General features: G+C 37.9%; 1 protein-coding gene across 8 annotated transcripts in view; it reads right to left on the bottom strand.

The window, feature by feature from the left end:
* The window catches only part of SIPA1L1 (signal induced proliferation associated 1 like 1), a 201,543-nt gene that overhangs the window by 113,887 nt on the left and 69,800 nt on the right, over window positions 1-17,856 (bottom strand). For 7 of the 8 annotated variants that reach the window (XM_059849631.1, XM_059849638.1, XM_059849630.1 and 4 more), the window contains one exon: window positions 4,932-5,008. The exons of the other annotated variant lie outside the window; for it this stretch is intronic. The gene's annotated coding sequence lies outside the window, so the exon portion shown is untranslated. The remainder of the gene's footprint in view (window positions 1-4,931; window positions 5,009-17,856) is intronic. 8 annotated transcript variants of the gene reach the window in all.

Below are 17,856 nucleotides of genomic sequence, written 5' to 3' on the forward strand. Positions count from 1 at the left end.
TGAAATCACACTATACTAACTTAGTTAAACCACAGCCATCCCCACACATGAATACTCTGATGTAAGGTGAAGACACTTCTCAATTTAACTTGTTATTTACTAGGAATATTTTTACTTCAGGACTGATCTCATTTTCTAAGTTGTAGGAAAAAAGACACTAGACATTCTCAAGTATTTCCTACACTAGATTTATGATTTGACACTTCACAGAATGGACATAAAGCTCTGCACCTATGCAAGCTGAAGAAGGTACTTGCTTCAAACCAACTGGTTGCCTACAGATTTCTGTATTAATCTAAATACATCTGCATTAAAATACTGAATTATTGGATAATATTAGAAAAACAGGCCTAATAATGCCACCTTTCTGAAATTAAGAAAATAATTCCAAGTGAGCTTTAAAATAAAGTAAACAAACTTAATGCATCCTAACCAGAAAATTTTACTGAAATTCATAAAAAGGGAACTGCTGTGAAAAAGTAAAAGCTGTGATTCCAGATTTCAAGAGTACAGTGCAGTTATAAGAAATTTAAAAAGCCCTGCAGCCATTGCAGACTCCCCTTTGAACCCAAGCACCTGACAGCAGACTACATTCTCCCCCCATAAAAAGTTTTCAAACTGACAATGTCTTCCAAAGTTCTTAAGTTACCTAGGACACAAGGAAGTACTATAGATGTAATCACGGAAAACAAACACCTGCAAAAAGGAGTAAAACAAGAATGCAGCATGTTCTTTCAGGCAATGCTTAAGAGCCTTAAAAATAAAATGAAAACAAAAATCCATACAGCAATAACAAACTAATAAAAAGCAAAGTCACCCTCATTTATATATCTTCCATTAAGTATACAGATGACTGTATGTTCATGGGATTGTGTCCTGTCCCTTCTGTTGTTTGTTTTTAAGGCTTTCAGAGGTTCTCCTCTCGCACAGGCCAAATGCATTCTCAGTTAAAACATACTCTTATGCTAAAAAAGTTGTGTGAATTTGCATCTGAAAATTCTTACTGTGTCTCAAATTTGCACTAGTCTCAAAGGGTAAATTTTACATATGTTTTATAACACAGTTAAATACAAATACTGCTCAGGTGAATTAAGACCACATCTCTGTTTTAACCTACATCTTACTGCATTTGCAATTTTAAACGACTAAGCCTTTTATAGCTACATTTTTACTCATAAAATATTTAAAAGAAGTTCTCCAATTAAAATATTTTCCCTATGGATATGGTAATTTTTAATGTGTACACATGAAAAGAGCTATGTTGATATGTTGACAGGCACCTGAAAGACACTGACAGCCAGTAGTCCTTCATAAAAAAGAGCAAAAATTAATTTACAGTGATAATATATGAAAATATCCACAGAACAGGAATATTTGGTTATACCTACTTAGAATCACTGGAAATCTGACTTCCATAATACAATGATGAAGTTGATTTCATTTCCTGCAACATTTTAAAATGCTACTCCTAAGGGTCAAGGAGGCACATCAGGTGCAAATGTTTTTACTGACCCCTGCTTTGAGTGCTTGATATAAACCTCCCATATTCACTGTCCGCAAGTGTTGAACACAGCTCTAAGTACAAGTCTAATGACAAGCAAAGCAGATCCGCTCCAAAAATGAAAAGTTTCAAACCTTTATGGGAGGCTGATTGGGAAAAAAAACAAAATAAACCTTGAAGTAGCATTTTTTTATTGGCTGTTGTTTCAGATGGATATTTATACATTTTTTGTTACAAAAATACCTGCAAATTCCTACAACTTTTTAAAAAAAATAAACTGTAACTGGATGATTAGACGAAACTGATGGTACGAATTATAACTGGGAAAACAAAATAGCTTTTGTAAGTACAGATGTTTACATAAAGGAGGTGGAAGAAAAAAGCTCTCCATTTTTGCTGAATGCACTTTAAAAAATTCTTCTGTAAAATCATCTCCTAGTTCAAAATCCTTCACATAAATTATTCCCTATAGCTGTACATCTGAAAACCAGATCACTTGAAAAACTGTGAAGTCTCTACAAAAATATGAGCAATTAAGCCAATAATTAAGGCTTCAACTTCTTTGTCCCTCGTGGCACAGGTGGCTTGTTTTTCTTCAGATGGGACAAAAGGTGAATGGATTTGTGTTGGGCACTATTTTCTGTAGGTTTCACCATTGAAGGTTTATGCAATCTGTATTGGTCATTCATTCTATATTCCAGTAAAAACCTGATAAGAATTTTAAAATTTGAATTAAATAGAACTAGCCTTTCTATGGTACCACAGATATGAGTATGAATGTCTTAGACCTGCTTTCATAACCACAGGACAGTTCCCTCTCAAAGGATTGTTAATACAGATAATCCGGTTTTTTCCTGTTTTGAGTAGTTTGCAAATTATTCTGATTTTTAGAGAGACCACCTAGTTGCAGTTTTTAACTATAGGTGCTCCATAAACTCTTCAGTTTCTTTTTTATAGTTACATTGTAGTAGATGGAAATCCTATTAGCAGACGAGGCCCTGTTTTCAGTATAAGACAAACATTTCTTCACTCTTTTTCCATATGAAACTTAGTAGAAAGAACAACCACTATTCATTAAAAGAAAAGCTCATTCACACAATTCTTTCCAAAGATGAGCACATGCACAAAACCACAACTGGCTAGAAGTCATTTCTGAAAGGTGAAAACAAAAAATACACAAGCACAGATGGTTCAATCCAAGCAAGAATCAATCCATTGCCACTGCAGCTCCCAGCACCTTCACATTCAGACCTGTCTTCCCTGTCACAGCACAGGGGATGTAGGGCTGGTACTGACTTGTGACCCCCAGCCCCATAACCCCTCCCATTTGAACAGGCCAACAGCTTTCTGCACCCCATTTTTCTCCCCCACCCCAATCCCTGTAATGCCAGCTGAAGCAGCCCTGGCTTGTGTCTAACCCAACTCCCTCCTTCCAAATTCAGCCCTTCTTGCCTCAGTGAGCCTTTTCTGGCTTTCAGAAAGAAGAAAGCTATAACCTGAAAAGGCAAAAAGGGAAAAACCCTTCTCCAGTGCATGCTGCATGTCCTTAGCAGGACCATACCCTCACAAAGGAACTGCTCTTGTTTCAGATAAACACTATTATTTTGAAGAGACCACAGAGGGGTCCTAGCAGGAAGACTCCTCCTGAGCATACAGCAATTAGGAGATAGGATACATACATCACAACACATGCATGCAAAAGGAAATAATGATGGTCTAGAAATAATGATGGACTAGACACAGCACTCACTTTTCCCTGGACTCCCTCAAGTCCAGGGAATTCAATACTTCATCTGAATAGTGCCCTAAAATGTGTGGCACCCCAGGATTTCTGAGCATTATTTTACAGCAGGAGAATAAACAGCTGACTTGTACACTTCCATATGTTTCTGCCCTGCAAAACAGCATTGTGTGTGCATGTGTCTGCTCTCAAGGTGTCTAAATCCCTCCCCAATGATCTGTCCAATCTGTGAGAGGGACAAAAGGCACACTGGCATCTCTGAGGCCACAGAATGTGTGCTGGGGCCCCACTCTGAGCCCAGAGCTGCAGTTTAACGTTACAGCTTCAGCCCAGTTGGCAGCTGGCCATTGCCAGGAACAGGGAGACTGAAGCCACCCATCTCCATTCCCATCTTCTCTATTTCTGGCCTACAGTCATCTCCTCACATTACAGGCACACTCAGCTTCCAAACCAGCAGAACAAACTTTACTATATCCTAAAGATTTTAAGAATGTGTGTGTGTGTCTTCCAAGTAGGAGGAGAAAAAGCAAACACAAGCATATAGAAAACTCATGGCTCAACTAAACTGAAATTAACCTGCTTTAGAACTTTCAAAGGAATGCCCCCTTGTGAGGGCAAAATACATATAAGGGTTAACTTACCACACAAATTCCTGTTGAATAGCTATTTGTGAAGGTGTTTAGTTCCCTGAAAATGCATTTCTAAACTGGGGAAAAAACTCTCAGAATATCTCTTACTCAAGCTGAAGCAATCCTTGTTACAAACATACATAGTCCTTTATCCATACTGTACCTACATCCATACTGTACTGACATTACACTATGACTCTCAGAATAAAGACAAAACACAATGTGTAAGAAATTTATTAATGTACAGAATATCTCCAGGATGTAAAACTCCGTATTTCTAGAAAAACTGACAACTGGCCTTGACAGTATTCCTCTCTAAAGAAACAAATCTATAGTTCAGCAATCCCAGTAAATCCCTACTTCCACAATTTAATGTTAATAACAGATTTAAGTGAAAATAAAGGCCTCACTGGATGCCTATCTTCATAAACCAAGATATTTGCACAGAAATGGATAACCATCCCCCTGTGATGATGTTAACTACTTTGAGACTGCTGCAAACAAAGTAAATAGGCAGCTGAAGTCCCTCCTTTTTCCTCCTCCTCATAATTTCTAAGCTAGACAACTAAATCAATCCCTTAACTCTTTTCCAGTATGGTTCTTAAAATCCAGAGTGGAGCTTTTGGCTTTCCTTCCAGTACTTATTCCCAAAACACAGCTGTAAAGTATAAAAATCAATTAATAATGTTTTGATACAAGACAGCTCATCCAGACACTACACAGGACAGATTTACTATTCTCATCATGAAATAAAACATGCAGAAATCTCCAGAGACTTATTTTTCACAAATGTTGACAGAGACAAGTACTGCTTTTATCATCACTGTCTGAGCTTATAGCAGCAGTATACTATTCATTTCAAATGACCAAATGAAAAAGAAAGTAGCTTCCCCCGAGCATCAATCATTATTCTCAATTTTGAATCATGAAAACCATACTATGTACAAAAAGCATCCAGTTTTTAAACATTTCAGACTTGGCTTCATACCCACATTGCTATTAATGCATTCCACTAATTCATGTTTTTAATTTTATGTTCATAGAAAAGATCTCCACTTACAGAAAAATGGTTCCTCTTGAAAATACCACAGGCATTTGAAGAAGGACACAGGTAATCTCTCTTCAAAGAAACAGCAGCTAGTAAAACAGAAACAAAAATACAGGTAAAATACTCTTGTTCAGACTTAACTAATTCAAGGCCTAAATAGTCAACGAGCTGGAGAATGACATTCCTGAAAAAAAGAACCTTCCATTAAGAACACCTGCCACAAAATCCCAGCAGTTACAAACTGCACTACTTCTCTAGTAATAGTGGGATGGTCCAGGCCATCCAGAACTTTTTTTAACCCAAACAAATAATTATTTGCATTTTTCCTCTCCTCAGAGCCTCCTTTTATTATTCATTGTTGCTTATAAATCAGCTCCTCTCACCTCTCCTTCTCCCGCTCCCTGCATAACCCCTTTTTCTCTAAAACACTCTCTGGCTTTCAGAGTCTTTGTTCCTCTCACAGAGAGCTTGCCCTCTGTGTCCCAGCCTAGCATCTCCTCCCTCCTTTCTGCTCTTCAGCCCCTGGTATGTAATCCCAGCTGCTTCCTCGCTCGCTCTGCGCTGGATGCCAGCACAGGCGGTACTGTGGGTACTGCACAGATTGTCCCTGCACCCCGGTCCTTTGGCAGAGCTCAGCGCAGGAGGCTGCGACTGCAGCGGGAACGCGGCTCCGGCACGGCGAGAGCTCGGGGCCTCATCAGACCCTGCCAAGTCTCGCCAGTCTTATAAACCAGGACTGAGGCAAAACAAAGGTGCTTCACCAAACTTAGCTGCTGGAATAGTAAACCTAAAATGAGTGTGTAAAATCTGTCCAAGCTAAAAATCTTTGACAACAAAAGCTTGAATTGGAACAGCTCCTTCACAGTACAACAGCCCCTCTCTAACTTCCAGGTGATGGGACTGCTAGAGCTATTCATCTAAACTTCAAAGCAAGCTAAATAAAATAGTGGGTGTTTTTCCTGCACTGTAAATCCCAAAGCTGATGAGACAAGATATTGAGACTAACATTTCCCAAATGGTAGTTAAGGCAAACCATCAGCCTGTGCAGACTTGACTTGCAACACAAGCTACAAACCTCAGAAAATTAAAGACTCAATAAGCTACTCTGCCTTTGGCTCAGCAGGGGACATGGCTGTAGGCAGCCAATGGAAAATGTGCTACTTCCATTCACGAGGCAGTGTCACTTAGAAAAGGATTCATTTTAGGTAGTACGACATCTCAAATTCCAACACAACAGCTTCAACAGTTAACTGTAGGACAGTTTTTCCAAATGCATCAGAACCAGTACTGCAACACCAGCCATCATTAAATATTTAAATATCTGAACTACGAAAAACATCTAAGAGACGCCTTCTGTCTTTAACAAGGCAAGACAAGTGCACTTGCTGTGCCCTGCAGCTCACACTTCAGGCACTCATCCTCTCCCACTATTCCTGGGTGAAAGACCCTAAGCAATCATCAAATCAGCAGATGGGGAAAGCTTGGACCAGCCCTTCCAAAAGGACATCAGTTTAAAAGAATTTGGTCAATTAGTATGTAGGCCAAGCTCAAGATTTTTGTTTTCCCATTTGCAGCTTCTATTGTGTAAGCTGTCTGTTTTATCCTCCAGTGGCTTTCAGTTTTGGTTTTTAATTTTAAGTCTGCTTGGGACTTTCAAGGAAACAGAACAACTACAACTACAATTTCAGTAGCACATTTAATTATTTCAACAGCTGTTCATAAGTGAGATTAATTCCATTAACAATGGGGAAAAAACATAAATAGAAAAGAAAAACCAACATTCACTGAAAAATGCGACTTTTTCCTAAGATCACAAACAGAGTTCTGTTTATTTAGGTCTAGCAATTTTTATTTTTAGCAAATATCCTTAATCTTCCATTCCAATTAAAACAGGCAAATTAGTGTAAAACTCTGATATAGAACTACATTGTCAGTCCTCCAGCCATTTGGAATTATTTTCTACTTGTTTTGCACTTAAAATGCCTTCCCAGACATGACAGATTAAACAGAAGCTCATATGTCAAGCAGAAGTGATCACAAAACCTTCATGGAAAAAAAGCACTAAACCAGATTGAATTTGCATCTGTTTGTCTTCCATTCTTCTTTAATGTCTTGAATTTACCAGTATAGTCTATTTCACAGAACTAAATAAAGGAAGAGCTAGAGTACCATACTTTGGAGCTGAGATTTTGAGTGATCTGTTAGAGCCACATAATTGGCAGCACCAGCAAAGGATGCTCAGTGCTGGATCAGTAACTCACTAAAAAATCCGTCAAACAGCAGCTATCTGGAAGAAGAGTCAGAGATTTCTGCCTCACCTCTGGTCTCCACGGCTTCAGTTCGCAGCACACGTAGCTGTGTTATGGTTATCTGAACAGACATTTTCAAGCACCGTCCTCCACTAAGTAGTTCCAGCCAGGAACAAGGGGAGACCTTATCAGCAAGGCAGTCCCAAGGCCTATGTTACAGGGTACATTTAGAAGATACCTAGCAACACTCTTTGTTCCTGAAGCTACAGCAAGCCTGCTCAAATGACAGATATAGTACAACAAAAATAGTCATAAAAGCCATTCGTTTGTACAGTGCTTTATATCTTTGCAAGCCAAGAACCTCCTCTGTGCTCTTTTATACTGTTCTGACTAAGGCAAGAAGACCTTTAAGTCAGTCCTAGTCTTGCCCAAATAGGAACTGCAGAAAAACACCATACACAAAAGTAGGTGGTTAGCAATACCAACAAAGAATTAGCTATTCCCTCCAAGTCTTCCTGAGTGAAATACCAGTCCAGAAGAGCTCTGCAAGGCATCTCTGGGGGCGGTGGGCTACCAATCACACTCCCAATACAACAACAAAAGGACAAACGTTATCTCTTAATTCTGAGAAATACCATCACTGCTCTCCAGTTCATTAAGAATGAGTTGCTTAATGGCAGCTTTTCAATAGCATGCTGGCTTGGACAGCCCACACATCGATTCTGGATCTTACCCAAGCTGTCAAAGCCTGCAGAGATAAATAAAACTGTGGTGGCACATACCACTGCCAGCCAATTGTAGAATCTGATCTAGAAAATGAGGGACCCCAATACTCTAAAGCTCCACAAGGAAGAGGCCAGAAAGTTAGCAAATAACACTCAAAATAAATTCTCCTTAAAAAAAACCCAACCTGATGTTTAAATTAGAAAAATTAATGTATCATTTAAGCCAGCTACGTATAATAATGTACACTAGGATATATAAAAGAACTAGCCTAAATTATTTCTAAGGTATTACTGGTTTGCTTTGAGGACCAGTAAAAGATAGGGATCCCAGAGCAATATGAAATAGGGTATATCTCTCATAAAATAGTAGGAAAGTGGGAAATTACTGAAGTAGCAAGACAAACAATGTAGTTCTGATGATTAGAAAGATTTGGATACATTGCTGGGGGGAAGGAAGTGTGATTTAAGTTGGGGGGAAAGATAACTGATAGTCAGGAAGCTTCAAAACAAGATTATATTCTCTCTTGGGTAAACGTCTTACTGAAGCAGCAGGTGCAGCTTATGTAAGTTCAACTACTGTTCAACATAACCTGGAGACTATAAATCCAAAATAATTAGTGTAGGTAACAGTAACTACTGGAAAATTCACTTTCACAAAACCAATGGCTGAGTATAAAAAATAAACCAAAACAGAAAGAATTTTGGGTTGGTGCAGCTAGAACCTGACCTGTAGCAGATTTTGTTTAGTTTATTAATTTTAGTGACCAAATACAGGCCCCCTTGAAGAATCTGCAAATGACACCAAGCTAGGGAGGTGGTGGAGAGGGGGAAAGGGGGCAGAAGTTGCAAGGAATATGAAGGAGAATATCCTGATTCTAAGTGAGCTTAAGAAATCAGGGATTCCAAAACATACTTGGATAAAATCCATGTAAGTGAGAGCAAAACCAAATATCATAACTCTGAAAAAGATCATTAAATAAAAAACATACACACGTGCAGAAGTATCCATATTAAGAGTAATAAAGCAGAAAAGAGCAGCTATACAGGATCACAGACTAAAGAGTCATAAACCTGATATTCATCTTAAAAGCCAAATACAATTTGAGAAGGTGATAAGACTACTGAGCACATGAGGTTAAGCTGTTTCAAGTCTAGTCAACACCATTGTCCTAGCATTGAAATACCACATACATCATTCATGTGTATTCTAAGGAACAAATCCTGAAAATCTTGTTCTAAGATTACTAAAAAGAGATTAATAACAACTGGAAGAAAAAATCCTTCATCTTCCTAATATAGTTATTTGCCTTACCAAGGAGTGTCTTTATCCACAGTAAATGGAAAAAAAAAAAAGTCTTTACATATGAACTCATTTCTATTCATTTCTATGACTTATTTTAGATGACAATGCACATTAAAAGATTTCTCCTTCCCTCCACAAAAAGAAAAATTCCTTTCAATTTCAGTTTCCTCTTTTCTTGATCTTCTTGTAAAATTAACATGGAATTTTTAAAATAGAATTCATTTCATACTCAACAGTACTACTGATATTTGTACTAATTCTACTTGGCAATTCACACTTCGCAATTCATTTTTAATGCAGTTAAAATTTAAAAAAAGGTTCAATGTGAGGATTTTTTCCTTCTAGACAGCAGTTGCATTCTGACTCCAGCTGATATCATACCCTGTGTTTACACCATTAATGTAAACAATTTAGACTTTACTAACAGTCATGCATGCACACACTTATTTTGGCTCTGTCACGTGTATTTTAGCTTTAATTTTATTTTTCAGCTGTCCTGTGAACCAGCAGTAAAATTCTAACTCATGCTTGACCAAATCCAGTACATATTTACATCAGACAGACTTTGAGCAATTATTAGAGATGGAGTGTCAGCAGCCCATACCAAAATATGACACCATCTTTCAGCCTTTTCAAAAATTCGGACTTCTAGAAACTCTTGTTTAGATTTTAGACAACCACCATGCCAATGCCTTCAGCAACATTCTTTTCTGCCAGAAATTTAAGGGTAGTACATTATTCACATAGACACATTAGTTTCTATGAATCCATGTACTGAAACTGAGTGGCAAACACACACACACTTACAGCAGCCAGAAAGCCACAAACAGGCAGCATTCCCCTTTTCCTTTAAAAATACATATGCATATTTACTAGTTCAGAGATCTAAAAGCCAGAATAACATAAAAAGCTGTCTGAAAACCCAAGACTCCTTGCATATCATGTGAAAATATTTGCTGAAGGACAGTACAAGACTTTGATTACACCTCCAGGGCTACTCCAAATCATCTGTGAAACCAGACCATGAGGCCTGGGTCCAACAGTCACGCATGATAAGGAATGCAAAACTCCTCCACTTGCAGAAAGAGTACCTGCAGTACTGCCAGAGGAAAGGAGGTAACCACTGGCCTAAGTACAAAAGAAAGTGCTATTTCTCTGATACTATAGGCAAAATGAAGTGTTTTCAGATGCACTAGCTCCCACTTTCAGAAACAGAACTCAAAACATTCCAATTACCTATCTGGATGTATGGCAGATTTTGTAAACGTTTAAAAGCAAACCTCACATTTGCATTTAGAGAGAAAACAAAGAATCTGGCAAACAAATTAGAGAAAAACAAAACAACACAGTAAAAGTAAAACACATTAGCTCCACAGATTATCATATCCACCTAAACAGGGCAGCACTGTTACAACAAAAGGGAGATAAATACTATTGAAAATAGGGAATAGCAATGATTTTACCATTGCCTTACAGAAGGCTGATCTCTCTCCTAACATTGTATTTTCCATCAGGAGAAAATTCTCAAAACTATTTGCATCCTACATTTTGTTATTGTTTGGGAACTTATGAGACAGAACAAACAGTGGTGAGCTCTTAATTATAGCAACATTCATCTTACTGTCCAACAAGTCTTCACAACCACCAACTCCCAGGCATGATAAAGAAATTTGAGAAGCCCCTATGCCTCCAAAAGGCAAAGAAGTACCTTATGCAGACAGCCCAGTGATTAAAAGAGACAGTAGTGTTATTAAGCTGGGTCAAGAAGGCAAATTTACAGGTCACGGCTCTTAGTCTAGCACTTCCATTTTCAGACAAGAGGATTTCTACATATGAAGCATATCTTTAAGAATCCTCTTAAACCACAAAACAGACAGAAAAGAGAACAACATTGTATTAGAGAATAAACAGCTGTCCAAATATCTACTCAAGTCCAGAAAATAAATCCTACATCACTGTGAGGGTTTTCAATCTTGAAAACATTAGACAGTGGCCTCAGATCACCACAAATAAAACTCCCTAGAACTTAGGTTTGCTTTTTGTTTTGGGGATGGGGGTAGGAGATAGTCAAGCGTCTTTCTGAAAGTATTTTGTTAGAATAAAGATAATTTTACATTAGATACTTTATGGCAAAAAAAGTTAGTTCATTACTGGATTTATCAGTGTGTACCTATCCAAATACAAGAAAGCCCCATCTGGTCAATATGAACACAAAATATTGGTCTATGTGTTACATTTTATATTGATTGTACTCTGTTACAATAAAGGCAGATGATTCTGAGGTAACTCCTGCTCTTACCCGATTTTGCCAGATCCATCATTACCCAGTATACTCTTATCAATATAAATCATGCATTAGAACACATACTGCAAAACCCCTCAGACTAATAAAAGGGACTTAGGAAAATGATTACTATTAAACATTAGAGATATACATGAGCTTTTCAGCCACTCAAATCAGGCAAAAGATTTCTCCAAATGACCATGGTCCAGTATAATATGAAATGCATTGTTTTAAGCAAGAGAAAAAGTAATGTCTCTATGCTCTCTCTGCTTCAGTACATTTTAAATTTTGGTCCTATGAAACTCAAAATAAACCCCATGCATTCATGTATTCTCCTCTACCACAAAGTACAAACACATTTTGACATAGCTGTTTCTGATTTTTTTGTACTACTTACTACTAAAAGCATTTCAATATAGTTCTGTAATTCCTTGTCAGCTGTAGTTACTGTACAAACATTATTTTTCAAACACTAAATGAAAATGGCAGGCCTGGTGCATTTGTGCTACACTAAACCAGTACTGTAAGCCACAAAGTTAACTGTAAAAAAGCAACTAAATACAGATTAAATAAGAAAAATATGAAAACTGTTTTATTTCACCTGACTTGTTTAGTCATAAAAGCATTAAAGAAGGATATTTTTGAATTCGTATCAGCCATCATCAGGATGATCCCGAGCTGCACCAACAATCCAAATGCCAAGCAAGATGTACTGTTTCAACACCTCACCAGTCAGTTTAGAACAGAAGCACAACCCCTGCACAGTTATTAACCAAATAAAATTGTTTTATAGGTAAATTTTGGTTTTAGTTGAGATGACAGAACATGCAGCAGTCTCTAAAAGGCTCACAGCTGGAGTACCAAACCCAAACCTCAGCCTCAAGGACTGGTTTTCTTTAAAAAAGGGAAGAGAAAAACGTCAGCTCTTGACAGCTTACCAAAGGACAAAAAAAACTTATTTCTCTCATAAGAGAATTCTGGACCAAAAAAAAAAAAAATCTGTCAGGAAAAATACAAAAGCAGTAACAGTAGTCCTTTGGTCACAAAAGCGCAAGCAGCGTCTGTAGCACTCTCAGATTTTGTATAATGGCCATGTTTGGTGACCCCTTCCATACCAAAGTTTCAAACTATGTACTAATACACTCTTGCAATTTCCCATGCGCACAGTAAAGCTCTCTAAAGGGTCTCTAAAGGTTTTATACACTGATTTGCTCCAGAATCTACTCATTCAAGGGAAAGGCTAAATCACTGTTTTCATTTAATAGACAAAACTAGAAAACAGCTTAAATCCTGATTATATAAAAACATTAGAAGAAGGTCAGCCACAATCCTCTTTGCTCTGTAAATGAACAACTCCAGAAGTGTCCTCAGAGCACAGAGACCATTTAGTTTATTCTCTGGGGGCCCTTCTGGACTCAAGATATATAACTGTACAACTATCCCAGAAAAAATGAAGAGCCATATTAGTTGGTGAACATGGAGCAACATTTGAAATAGGAAACAAAAATGCAGTAGGCACACCTCTGGACATGTCAATAGAGGTATCATTCATTCAGAATAAGCTTAGGAAAGTTCAAGCCCTAACCGTGACTACAGGAGCTCGAACTCTGGAATATTTCACAGGCTGCAATGCCTTAAGCTCTGAAGCACCCACGGTTAGGTGACTGCACCAAACAGATAATCAAATATGAAAAGCAAACCCATTTAAATACTACCTGGCATTTCTCAATTCATTGTAGAATTCTTTATCATGAAGACTATGAAGATATTTGTATCCGTCAAATTATACTCCAAAGCTCACAAAAAAATCCCAACAACACAAAACCAACAACCACGCATTGACAGCATTGGGAATTATTCTGAAAAGAACACTGGCTCTCTATCATATCACCGTGTAAGACTTCTGCCATCAGTACCCCATGCAATTCTGCTCTTCCCAATCAAAAAAAGCTCTTGCAGAATTAGAAAGTGTAAGAGAAAGGCAACAAAGAGCTAAAGGTACTGGATTTCCTGATTCAGAAAGTCCTGAGATAGAAGACATCAAGTCTACAGCTGCAAATCCATCCTATCTTCCTCCATCTGCATTTGCTGCTGTGCTCTGCCAGATGCAATGCACTTGTGGAGAGGCAACTTTGATTTGACCAGAGTAAGCTAACTGGACTTCTGGATGAAGGACAACAGCTAAATTTCAATGTATGAGAAAATGTATCCAACTTGTCCAAATATTTAATCAGCTCTTTGGAATACCTTTGTAGTGTCTCTGAAGATGGTCAGGAATCTCAACATTACCTTCTATATCCAAGCCATTCTAATAAAAGCAAAGCTAAATACCCCAGATTAATCTTTAGTAATGAAAAAATGACAAGTGCTTTGCAGAATAATCCAAGAAAGAGCACTTGGCTCACAACTTAACTCCATAGCAAAAATATTAAATAGCCACTGCATTTACATGCTCTTCTCTCTCTCAAATTTTCAGTCTAACCAAATGTATCTCTGCTTCCCTTTTATAGTCAAGAACAGATACAAGGAGCAAAGATTTCCAATGTACACATCCAAACCCTTATATTCCCATACAGCTAAGCATGTAAATGTTTAAAAAAATGCTCTAAGCTTCTGATTCTAAATTAATCCCAGCCAGAAAAGTCCTCAGGCTTTAGCTGCGCTTCATCTTCCCCACAACCTCCTCTCAAGAGCAACTTATTTCAGAGAAGATAGGTTAAAGCAGTTTTCCCTTCTCAGAGGAGGGAACAGTGCTCTAGTTCTCATCTTGAACCTTTTTCTGTTGGGGACTGGTTACATGACAAAGGTCACGTAGACATGCTCTGGATAGCTGAGAAGTAGAAAAGTACCAGACCCAGCTAATCTGAGGCCCCGCACCTGTGAAGACGCTGTGGCCTTGAGTATAGCTGTATTATGATAACAAAGATGCTGTAGCCGAGAGCAGAGCATGAGAAAAGGGAGATGTAAGTTGTAAAGAATGAGGAAGTAAGAATAACCAAGAGACTGCTTAGCTTACAGAATATGCATGAGCTTATTATGTATTGTGCTTAAATGTCTGATGCTCTAATCAATAAACGAAGCTTGCTGAATTCTCATATTGAGATGACCCGAGCCTCGCTCACTGCGACATTTCTCCTCAGCAAACTTCTGCAAAGAGCTCTAACCTAAGCATTAGAAGGGAGAAAATGAGGAAAAAAAAAGTGAAAGATATGCTGAAGAAAATAAATGCTGAAAAGTAGTAGAGAAAATAAAAGAGCACAGTAAGAAAATAGAATAAGAAATAACACAACGAAAAAGATTATATTAAACAATGATTGGTTCAGTGCTTCCTCATAACCTGAAAAATTATACCTATACTACCACTGAGACATACAAGCTGACTGCACCTCTGGTCTACAGGCTTTACAAACACATTACCAAGGACACAGCAACAAGAGGAAGCAAGAACAACTGTGGTTGCTTCCCTAAGGTATCACTATCACAGAAATCAAGGTCTTTAAGATTAATGCTACACCAACAATGACACGGCTAACTTAAAAAAAATACCAGAACAAGGGGGGCGAAAAAAATAAAAAGATGTTGTCCTCTCTAGCATTTCTTGTGTCACAGCTACACAACCAGAAGCATCCAAACACTTGCAAGCATGCACAAAATTAACAGCTTGGTCCAACAACCAGATGAAGAAGCAGCTTTCCTCCCTTTCTTTTGTGTGCAGATGGAATGAAGTAACTAAAGGCTGGCCAGGCCAGCACGCTCCAGGTGCAGCCTTGACCACCTGACACATCCCAACACTGAGCCTCACAAACTGTGGCACACTGATGTGGCTAAAGGAGAGAACCATTCCCACACGATCTCTGAAGGTTTGCATGCACACACACACAAAATGCCAACAGCAATAAACCCAAGAAATCCACCATGCCACATCCCAATTTAATTCTATCCAAGCAATTCCTCAACTTTAAAATCTTTGCCACCCTAGACTTGCCAGTTTAGAGAAACATCTCCTCTTGAATGTTTTCTAATATGCATATATAGATGCAAAAATGTTACTTGATGAGATTTAATGACAAACCTTGCTTCTTTTCCTTTAATTTTCTATTGCAGATGAGCAGGCATCAGAGAGACTGCAACTCAAACACATAAAGCTTCTGTAAATATGCTATGCATAAAGCCAAAGCTGATTTTTCAACTACTCTGATGAATTAGAAAATTGAAAGCTTCCTTTGTTTAAAAAAAAAAATTCTATAAGCTGTAAACAACTCAGTGAAATGATGTATTAGTGGTATTAAAGGCCAAAGTAATAAATAGCATAGCTCTGAGGTACTGAAGAGCTGTCTATTAGCAGCAAGTCTTTACACAAGGAATTCACAGAACGAAACTAGTGACTGATGACAAATTCATCTACAAACACAGGGCAAAAGACTAAAGAGATCAACATGCTATAAAATCTACACACAGCAAGATTATTAGGAAGCACTACTCATTAATTGCATTACTATTACTGCTACAAAGACAACTGAGACTCCCTTCTTCCAAGAGTCACATGGAAAAGACAAAGGGTAATGGACACAAGTTGCTCCTGGGGAGATTCCAATAGGACACGAGGGAAATTTTTCACACTGAGAACCATCAGCCATTGGAATAATCTCCCTAGAGAAGTAGTGTATTTCCCAACATCAGACACTTTTAAGATTTACAAAGACAGAGTGCTGGGTCATCGTGTCTATAGAATTGTGCTTTTGCCAAGAAAGACTGGCCCAGATAATCCTTGAGGTCCTTTCCAACCCACATTCTATGCTAAAACTATACATCTCCATTATGATGTGTACAGACATGCATGCTATGTTTTATACATAAAAAAACCATGACTAACGCCTGCTGCTGATGGGATCTGTAAAGCTAGCATCACACTGTCTAGTAGGCACTGATCTTTATCTTTCATCAAATGGAGCAGAGTTAAGTTGTGGGTTTGCATTATGCATAAGCAGTGAATACAATTAGGCTGAAAAGCAAGCTGATCTTCTCTGATCTCAAGTGGAAAGTGTGAATTCTGATCTTCACAGGTGACAGCTCTGAGCATCACTCCAATTTACTAGTCAGCTTCCTCGAATCTGTACCCAACAGAAAACTCGAAACACATAGCTGTGGCTAATCTTAAGCCACTAATATTTAAACAAGAGAACACCAATTAGGAGAGCAGAGCAGTTATTTTACTTTGTCTGGCACAGAGAAATTCAGTTTTACAGCTAAAGAAGGGTACTGAAAAACTGAAAGGAGGAAAAAAATTAAAATTCATATAAGAAGGGAGACACCAAGAGAAGGAAGGAATTTGATCAAGGAGAGTTATAAAAGGACTACCACTGAATAGACACCTTTTGCTTTTAGGTAGTGAAATCATTTATGAATTGTTAATCTCTGAATTGCCAGAAACATTGTCTTTGAAGCTTTCTACAGAAATGCTGTATTTCAAGTTGATGCATCTGTTTGGAAGCATGAATTTGGGAAATCTCATGGTCAGTGCAGTTGTAGAAGTAGCAGTTCCATGTGTTCTCAAATTATTTTACAAATGAATGAAGTATTTTGCTCTCTACAGGTAAAAAAGCAGGGAAATAACACTACTAGTCCAAATTTTACTGGTTTATTGTCTCTTCTGTCAGAGGTTTGCTGGTTTTTGTTTGTTTTTTCTTTGATTTTGGGGGTTTGTTTTTATGGAGAGGGACTATTTATTTTTGTTGGTTTCTTTTAGTTTGGTTTTTTATTTGATGGATTTTGGTGCTTTATTCAGTACATGAACTTACTGGGGGGTTTCTTAAGGTTCCACATCTGTGGAACTGACAAATTTCAAGTCTGTGGAATTGACAAATTTCAAGTCTGTTCAATGCCTCAGATTTATTTAATTGCTGATTCTTATTACTCACCTGAAACAATGAAAATATTGAACTGCAAAACCGTGCCACTATTCACGTTTAAGAAGCACAGCACAATGTACTTTAGCAATGTGCAAGCTGAACAATGCATAAAAATCAAAACACGACAACTGATCATTCTTCACCAGCCAGTCCCATAAAATGTTACAATAGCAGAATCAGCTGCTTTCCTGTTTAATAAACAGAAAACATCTTGTTTGTTAATCAGTATACATGTGTAATCATACAAAGTACTAAGTAGATACTTACTAGTTCTAAGTTACACTCTACTACCTTAAGGGGAGAGCTAGGAAAAATTCACAGAATAATGTATGTATTTAATCTACCAACAGCTCTCCACATTTATAGGAGCTACAGAACTCAGTTCTACAAAACTCTTAATTTCCAGGGCACAGGATTGCAGTGATTAAGCACCCAGACTTCTAGTGAGCCTCAGATAGGCTATACTA

This window comes from Haemorhous mexicanus, chromosome 6, assembly GCF_027477595.1.
Source record: "Haemorhous mexicanus isolate bHaeMex1 chromosome 6, bHaeMex1.pri, whole genome shotgun sequence".
In the NCBI taxonomy this organism is placed as follows: Eukaryota; Metazoa; Chordata; class Aves; order Passeriformes; family Fringillidae; genus Haemorhous; species Haemorhous mexicanus.